Source organism: Gracilinanus agilis, chromosome 4, assembly GCF_016433145.1.
Source record: "Gracilinanus agilis isolate LMUSP501 chromosome 4, AgileGrace, whole genome shotgun sequence".
NCBI lineage: Eukaryota > Metazoa > Chordata > Mammalia > Didelphimorphia > Didelphidae > Gracilinanus > Gracilinanus agilis.
Genome location: NC_058133.1, coordinates 128799452 through 128808515, shown reverse-complemented (window position 1 = coordinate 128808515; position 9064 = coordinate 128799452).

Here is a 9064-nt window from a genome sequence, read left to right as displayed (position 1 = left end):
CCTTCCTTCGTTCCTCCCTCCCTCCCTCCCTCCCTCTCTCCCTCCCTCTCTCTCTCTCTGTCTCTCTCTGTCTCTCTCTGTCTCTCTCTGTCTCTCTCTCTGTCTCTCTCTCTCTCTCTTTCTTTCTTTCCAAAAATTCATCAGCTTCCTATGGATTTTATTATAATTTCTATGCTGAGGATCCCTGAATTTATCTATCTCTAGCTTGAATCACTCTAGTACAGGGTTAGTGAACCATTTCCCAGTTCAATTACCCAGAAACAAATTCAAGCTCTGTGAGCCCCCAGATTACCAGAGAGAATGGAGGGAGAAAGTGCTTGCTTTGAGCAGCTTGGTAGAGGGATGAGGCATGCAAAAAATGTTCTCAATCCTGGGAGAGGGGGAATGGAGCAACTCCCTAAGTATTGGCTCTGCACTCGTGCCATGGCTTCGCCAAGGAGGCTCTAGTGTCTCATTGTCAAGGTGATGGGCACTTCTAAATAGATATCCACTTGGTATCTGAAACCTGACGTGTAAGAGAAACATAATTTTATTTTCCCCTTATACTTGATCCTTCTCCAAACCTCCTGATTTATTATAATAGATTTACTATCTTTCCAGTCACCCAGATTCACAACCTTAAATTCACCTTTGACTCCTCACTCAGGTGCCAAATCCTGTGAATTCCACAATATGTCTCACCTCCATCCCTTTCTCTTCTCTGTGAAGCTGCCATTCTAATCAAGCCTTCATTATTCCTTACCAGGACAATGGCAAAGAGTTCTTAATTGATTTCCCCGGATGTAGTGTCTCTCTCTCTCTCTCACTCTCTCTCTCTCTCTCTCTCTCTCTCTCTCTCTCTCTCTCTCTCTCTCTGTTCCCTCTGACAAAATTATGCCAAAATCATCTTAAAGGATGGTTCTAACTCTTATGTTGTTCTTGTCCTCAAAAACTGTCATTGGTTCCCATTGCCTCCTCAAGATACAATCTTCTCAACCTGAAATTTAAAGCTTTCCAGATCTGTCTCTAACTTACCTTTTCATTTCATATTACTCAATTTCATGTGTTCTATATTTTGTCTCAATTAGTCTTTTGAACTCAACATTCCATTTCTTATTTCCATGTCTTAAAACAAGCCATCTTCAGGATTTAACAGTTTAGTACTCTTTTCCAGAATATTCTCTCTTCTGGATTTTCAATGACACTTGTTTCTTTGTTTCTCTTCCTATTCACTTTCCTTGGCTGATTCATTACCCATGTAATGTTACTTACACCGTGATTATAGATCCCAAGGATCTGACCTGAGCCTTTTCCTCTTCTCTCTAAACTCTCGCATGATGGCCTCATTAGGTCCCATAGGATTCTATGTTGATAATTTCCAGTTCACATATCCAATCTTAGTCTCTGTTCTGAGCTCCAGGCATGTATCTCTGGCTACCTATTGGATTTAATCAACTTGATATCACTTAGGCTTCTCAAATTCAACAAGTCTAAAAGAACTGATTATCTTTCCCTCCCAAACCTGACCACCCCACCCCACAAGTTCCCAGTTTTCTTTAGTAGTACCACCATCCTAATAACCCTAACCTCACCATCTTGGAAGCATCTTTGATCCCTCATCTCCTCATCTCATTTAATCAGTTGCCAGGTCTTATTCATTCCCCACATTTCTCACACCTATCCCCTTCTCTCTATTCATACAATCACCACACTAGTTCAGACGGTATTACCTTTCACCAAGATTATGCAATGGATTAATTAGTTTACCAGCCTCGAGTCTCTCTCTACTAACTCATTCTCTACACAGCTGCCAAAGTAATTTTCAGAAGGTACAAGTCTGACCATGTCAATAAACTCCAATAACAACCTAATACCCCTAGGATAAGATATGACCTTCTTCGTTTGGGGCTTTTAAAACTGTTTCCAAATATATAATTTCCTCCCTTCCCAGTTAGAATTTTTAGCTTCTTTCAATATCAAAATTTGCAGATACAAAAACTGAGAATCACCCAGGTGAGGTAATTTACATAACACCACACAGGTAGAAGAACTAGAATTTGAATCCAAACATTCCTACTGCAAATCTAAGGCTCCTGCTAAAGACAATTAAGCTCATAATAAGAGAAGCTTGCCTTCAGAAGAAAACAGTCCCCTTGGGGTGGCCAACATTAGCCTCCACAACTAGCAGACGTGCCTGCATAAGTCTAGTTGAAGGCAGGGCCTATTTGGTAGTAGACTCTCCCACTCAGCTTCAAAGGACAATAGCCATGGCATATCTTCTTTCCCATACTCCTTCCCCTCTCTACATCTTGGCCGAGGTGAAAAAATCCCAACTATGTCCTACTTTGCTATCCACTACTGCTGGTGGCATTTTGTAAGCATGATTCTCTTTTTACAAATTAGTTCATGCCCACTGTCTTTCTTTGAGATCAGAATGTGAGTGGAGGAACTGTTATGAAGGATTTCACAAACCATCTACACCAAAATCATGTAGTTTTAGTGTGGGAATTTAAGATATCCTTTTGGGATACTGAGTCAAAGTTTGGATTTATGTATGATCCTATAACTAAAATAAAACCCTCAACTTGAATTTGGTGCTCACTTATATTTCTGGAGTGGGAAGTACATGCTGGGAGCTAAGATGGTGGAGTAAAAGATGCTCCACTCCCCTGATCTCTCCAGAGAGACAGAGACAGAGACAGAGAGACAGAGAGAGAGACAGAGAGACAGAAAGACAGAGAAACAGAGAGACAGAGACAGAGAGATAGAGAAAGAGAGAGAGACAGAGAGAGAAACAGAGAGACAGAGAGACAGAGACAGAGAGAGACAGAGAATAAATCACCTCAAAAAAGAGAGAGTAGTCCAGGTAGCAGAGCATCTGTGAGAACCTACAGAACTTGGAGAAGCCTAACACACAGCAACTCCACCAGAGGCAACAAACCTGCAGAATGGGTAGGAGCCCAGCCGGAATCACCCTACACAGGTATAGAAGGCAGAGAAGATGGGAAACTCTGCACTCCCATGTGGCAGCAGAGGACCCAAGGCAGCAGAGCTCATATTAAGCTACCTGCCCATCCAAGCAAGGGCAGGAAACTTGGCAGGGGCAGGAAAATAGCAGATCAGGGACCAGCCCAGTCCATGAAACAACAGGGGAATTGGTAGTGCAGGGAGCTGAATATAGCTGGACAAAACAGCTGCAAACCTCCTCAGAGTAAGCCAGCAGGGCCATCTCCTTGACAAATACACCATGGGAAACAAAGGCAGCCGGGCCCACCCCCAAGCCAGAGAAGAGTGCTCTACAATCTTGGAGCAGTGCACCCTTTACCCCAGGAAAAGTACCTTAATAGATAGATAAGGTAATGGGTGAGGTGGGGAGACAACTAGAAAAAAAGAACAAGAGACAAAAAAAAAATCCTGACTTTTGAAAGTTACTTCAGTGACCAAAATACAAACTCAGGAGAGGATAATAATGTCAAAAAGGAAATATGTAAAGCCTCAAAAGAAAAAGTGAAAGAATAACAGGCCCAAAACAACCCCTGGAAGAATTTGAAAATAAATTTAAAAAATAATATGAAAATTGACCAAAAAACTTGATAGCAGAGGAAAGGAGGAGATTCACTGAAGAAATTAACTTCCTAAAATCTAGAATAGGCCAAAAGGAAAGGGAAATACATTGAAGAAAACAACTCTTTAAAGAGTAGGATTGAGCAAATGGAAAAGGAAACACAAAAACTAAGGGAAGAAAATAACTTCCTAAAAATTAGAATTAGACAAATAAAAACTAATGAAACCAAAAGACATTAGGAAACTGTCGAAAATTTTTTTTGATTAATTTTTTATTTTTAGAAAAATTTTCCATGGTTACATAATTCATGTTTTTACTTTACCCTTCCTCCCCCTCAACCCCCCAGCCCCCCATAGCCAACTAGCATTTCCACCGGTTATAACATGTGTGGTCAGTCAAGACTTATTTACATATTATTGACAGTTACCTTGTTGTGGTCTTTTCGGGTCTACATCCCCAATCATGTCCTCATTAACCCAAGTGTTCAAGCAGTTGTTTTTCTTCTTTGTTTCCTCTCCTGTAGTTCTTCCTTTGAATATGGGTAGCGTTCTTTTCCATAAATCCCTCAGAATTGTCTTGAGTCATTGCATTGCTGCTAGTACAGACATCCATTACATTCGATTTTACCACAGTGTATCAGTCTCTGTATACAAAGTTCTTCTGGCTCTGCTCCTTTCACTCTGCATCAATTCCTGGAGGTCTTTCCAGTTCACATGGAATTCCTCCAGTTTATTATTCCTTTGAGCACAATAGTATTCCATCACTAGCATATACCACAGTTTGTTCAGCCATTACCCAATTGAAGGGCATACCAATATTAAATATCTCACTGGAAAATAGATCCAGGAGAGATAATCTAAGAATCATCTGTATACCTGACAGCCATGATTTAAAAAAAAAAAAAAGAACCTGGACATCATACAACAAGAAGTCAGCAAGGAAAATTACCCTAATATCATCAAAAAAGAGAGAAAAATTGAAATTAAGAGAATTTGCCCATCACTTCCTGAAAGAGACTTCAAAACAAAATATCCCAGGACTATTATAGCCAAATTCTAGAATTCCCAGACCAAGGAAAAAGTATATTTCCTTGGAGAATGAGTCATTGAAGCATAATGTGAGCACAAGTCCTAGAGGCTAAACTTTGGCCAAAGGGAAAATAAGTAAGAAGATCACAGACCCTGGGGTGTGACTAAAATATTTAGTATCATATAAATATATGCAAAAGAATGCAAGAAAATTTAGGATGGGGAGAAGGAACCACCAGTCTTACATATTGGGAAATATTTTGTATAACAAGTGATATTTGAGCTAATATTTGAAGGAAAAGGGATTCTATGAGACAGAAGTGAGAAAAGAGTTCATTTTAGACTTGAGGGACAGCCTAACAAAGACTAGAGAGGAAAAAAGACAGGAAATGGAATGCTGTATGTGAGGAACAATAAGAAGTTGGCCTGGATACAGAGTTTGTCAAGGGGCAATAATATATGACAGTGTTGGACTTTTAGTAATGGAAAAATGATTTCTCAATCATTTTTGAGTCTAACTTTAATGAACTACTCAGAAGAAAGGTCATTTTTACCAGGAAAAAGATCAGGAACCAAATCTGGATAACAGCACTGCAAGGAAAGGTGTCTGCACCAGGTTTATGTGATAAGCTCCAGTGGCTTATCATGTGATGATATCATTCATGGCTTTGAGCTCAAAATCTCAGGGAATAAAAGTGTCTTGAGTAGAACAGACAGCAAGCACGTGCTGTGTTTATGACTTCTCCCCTCTGTAAGTAGTAAACAGTGTAATTACTCTTTTGTTGCTGTATAATGCAAAATTTCATGTTTGCTGAAAGAAATCAGTAATGTTTTTATTTGCCAGGCTCCAAGAAGCAAACTGCCCACCATGGTCACACAACTGATTAAGTGTCATAAGTTAGATTTGAACTGAGGTCTTCTTGACCTCCCAGTCCAGTACTTTCTTTACTATGATATGAGCTATTAAAGCTGACAAAGTTCTTTATAGACATTATTTCATTTGCTTTTGCTGTTGTGGAATCTAATAAAAATTATTAGAGTGGAATTAGTTTTTCAAGCTGAGAATATCACAGAGAATATCAAGGTCTTTGCTAAGTGATAGATAAAAAAAAAGTAATTTTTTATTCTATAGAATTTTCCTCTTCCAACATATCCCTTCCCTCTTCATTTTATAGAAATCAATCCCTCGTAACAAATTATTTTTAATGGTTCAGCAAAGCTAACCAACACATCATCCATTCTGATAACAATTATATAGCCCCTCACCTTTGTAAATAAAAGAAAGAGCTGCATTCTTATTTCTTTTTAGAAGCTTTACTTGGTTATTATAATTTCAGTGTTCAGTTTTGGGGTTTGTTCTTTCTGCAATTTAATTTTACATTGTTGTAGATATTGTGTATTTTGTTTACTTTTATTATTTCTGTTTACTTCATTGTTCATGTTTTTTGCATGCTTTTCTGAATTCTTCATAGCCATCCTTTCTGATAGCATTCTGTTACTCTTTAGCCATTTCCCGACCAATGGATATCTACATTGTTTCCAGTTCTTTACTGCTATAAAAGTATAAAAAGTATAACTATAAATGCTTTGAAATCAAATATTGTTTCAAAGCGTGCTGTGTTACATAGGATAGGATTCTGGCCTCAGGAGTCTTAGAATGTGATTCTTTGACCAAGAGGAGTTTCTACAACCTCCTGGTAAATTTTGAAAACAAGCATTAAAGTCTATTTTCACTCTCACATTTTAACCAGTTTGGTAATAAATAAATTCCAAGCCTGGCCTTGTCATTAGTTACGTCTCTTCTAGAAAGGGTTCTCCAGTGCTACTAAAGTTCCTGTGGTCTGCATTCAAAGATCAACTCTTCACTAACACATTGTATATCTTGAGATGACATTGTATGCCAACTCTAACTGAAGTGTCAAAAACTGCAGTATGTGATGATCTGCCATATGCTCCTCAGAGCACCATCCCTTGTAACAAAAAAATTTTTAAAAGGAAGGAAAAAATGAAGCAGTTTAACTAGTATGACAATATTTACAATGTTCTTCATCCATAGTCTCCCACCTTGTAAATAAGGGAGGGGAGATCATTTTCTGTCCTCTTCTTTTGGGTCAAAGCCAATCATAACAATTCTTCAGCATTAAATTTTGGTCTTGTGGTAGTTATTCTTTCCATTTACATTGTTGCAGTCATTGAGGATATTGTGTATTCTGCTTACTTTACCTAATATCAATTCATATATCTTCCCATGCTTCTTTAATTTCTCTATATTCTTCATTTCTCAGGACACAACAATATTCCGCAATGTGAATATATCACAATTTCATTAGCCAGTCACCAGTTGATGGGTACCTACTTGTGTTTACAATTCTTTGTTATTAGAAAAAGTGTGGCCACATATATTTTGGTGTGTGTGGGAACCTTTCTTTCTGTCTTTAACCTCCTTGAAGTATTTGCCTGACAGTAGGATCCAATACCTATTTGGGTTTCTTTCCAACTATCTTTTTCTACAGAACAATTCTACAGAACAATGCTTGAAATAATGAAGTACCATAGTCTCCAAAGAATTAAAGTTTAGGGCACCCAAATGGCAATATAGAAGTAAATGCTGGACATGAACAGGCTCCAAAATATTACCAACCAAGAAATAAAAAGTGGCAATACTGTAGTGGAAGTCATCAGAGAGATAAGTAATCAGAAAAAAAGATAGGGTAGTCAAATGGCAAGAGCAAGGTTTAATTGCCTCACAGTAGTTAGAGGATTTATGGGTATGAACATGCATCACAGAGGATGAGAGCGCTGAAATGAATTGTGCTCTCAGTTCATGGATCCAATGTCTTGAAGACTAAGTAGATGCAGTGGCAGCTAAGCACTGAAGCAGAGGTGATGTCCCTTAATGGAGAAGAATTACAGTCACCTAAGTGCTAAATCTCTGAGATGTTCATGTAAGAGCCCTGCCCAGATGAGGGTGGAATAGCCTACAGACTCCCTTTGCTAATAGTGGGAGGGTCTTAGGAAAGAAATTACTCTTCTTGGCTGAGAAAAGTCAATCATGGAGATAGGAGAGCAAAAGTCAGAAGTCTAACACAGAGCATGATAGCTAACCATGTGACCTTGTAAAGGAGAACTCACACTGAAGGAGAACCCTGGTCATGAAAATATTCATCTCAGGACTACAAGTGATGTTGAGTGATATTTGAGGTTTGTTGTGTGTCCCCTACTCAATAAACTGCAGTGACTCTGTTGACCACAGTAAAATCAATAAACTCCTTTATTTGACTTTAAAGACCTTCTCCAATTGATCCCAACCTATTTTTACAATTTCATTATATATTATTCCCCTTTCTGACCTCTACCATCTAGACCAGTGCTGGCAAATCTTTTAGAGATCACATGCTATGCCCTGTCCCACCCCTTACCCCAGATAGGGGAGGGGAGTGGCTGGGCTGCTCTGCTCAGGGAAAGGTGTGGGAAGCCAATAAGAGAATAGATAAAAATCTGAGACTCCTCTTTTGACCCCTTTTGTGATCCTTGTGATTTCTTGTTGAAAAGTATTGTGACCTTATTGAAAAGCTTTAAGTTCCTATCAAACCTGAATTTAAAGGGTTAACACTGTTAACACAGCAAGGAATGCTGCTGCCTGTTATAGCAAGGCCAAGATACTCCCCAACTTGGCTTTCTGATAAGAACCTAGTCAAAATTCAGCCTTGGCCTTGATCTATTCTGCAGCCAATGTTTTGTGTTGTAACTTCTGCGCATCTGCAAAGTTTTGGGGGTGTTCTTTTGTGTGAAATGAGTCTTGAAAGATATATAATAAACTCCATGCTCCTGGAGCCAGAGCTGGAAGCATGAGGTAAAAGACATTTCCCTTGTCCAGTCCTTATTTCCTTATCAACTAAACTGTCATCAGATTATCAGAGATGATAAAGAGATCTCCATAGAAAGGAGTAAGTGCTTCCATTGGACTGCTGGGCAGAGGGATGGGGAGGCAAGGTGGAGAGGAGAAGGAGAAGCTCTGCCCTAGTCCTTCTGCCTTCCTAGTAACTTAACTCTGGCAGGCAATAGTGTGCGTGCCCACAGAGGGGGTCTCTGTGTACCATCTTTGGCATGCGTGCCATAGGCTCACCATCATGGATCCAGACAAATTGGCCTCCTACTTCATACTCTATCTCAAATCTCTGCCTTTGAGCTTGCCATCCCTTAAGCTTGGTACTTACTCCTTTCTCACCGCTACCTTGTAGAAACTCTCTCTGCCTTCAAGATGCAGCTCAAACACCACCCTTTACTTGTATTTCATTATTCCTGCAAATGCCAGTGCCCTCCCTCTTTAATTATCTTGTAGTTATTAAATACATGTTGTCTTACCCATAGAATGTATGCTACCTAAGAAGAAAAATTATTTTATCTCTGTGGCTCCAACACCTAGCACACTGCTAGACACATAATAAGTGCTTAAAACATGATTGCTCGTTGATTGTGGACATTTAGACTA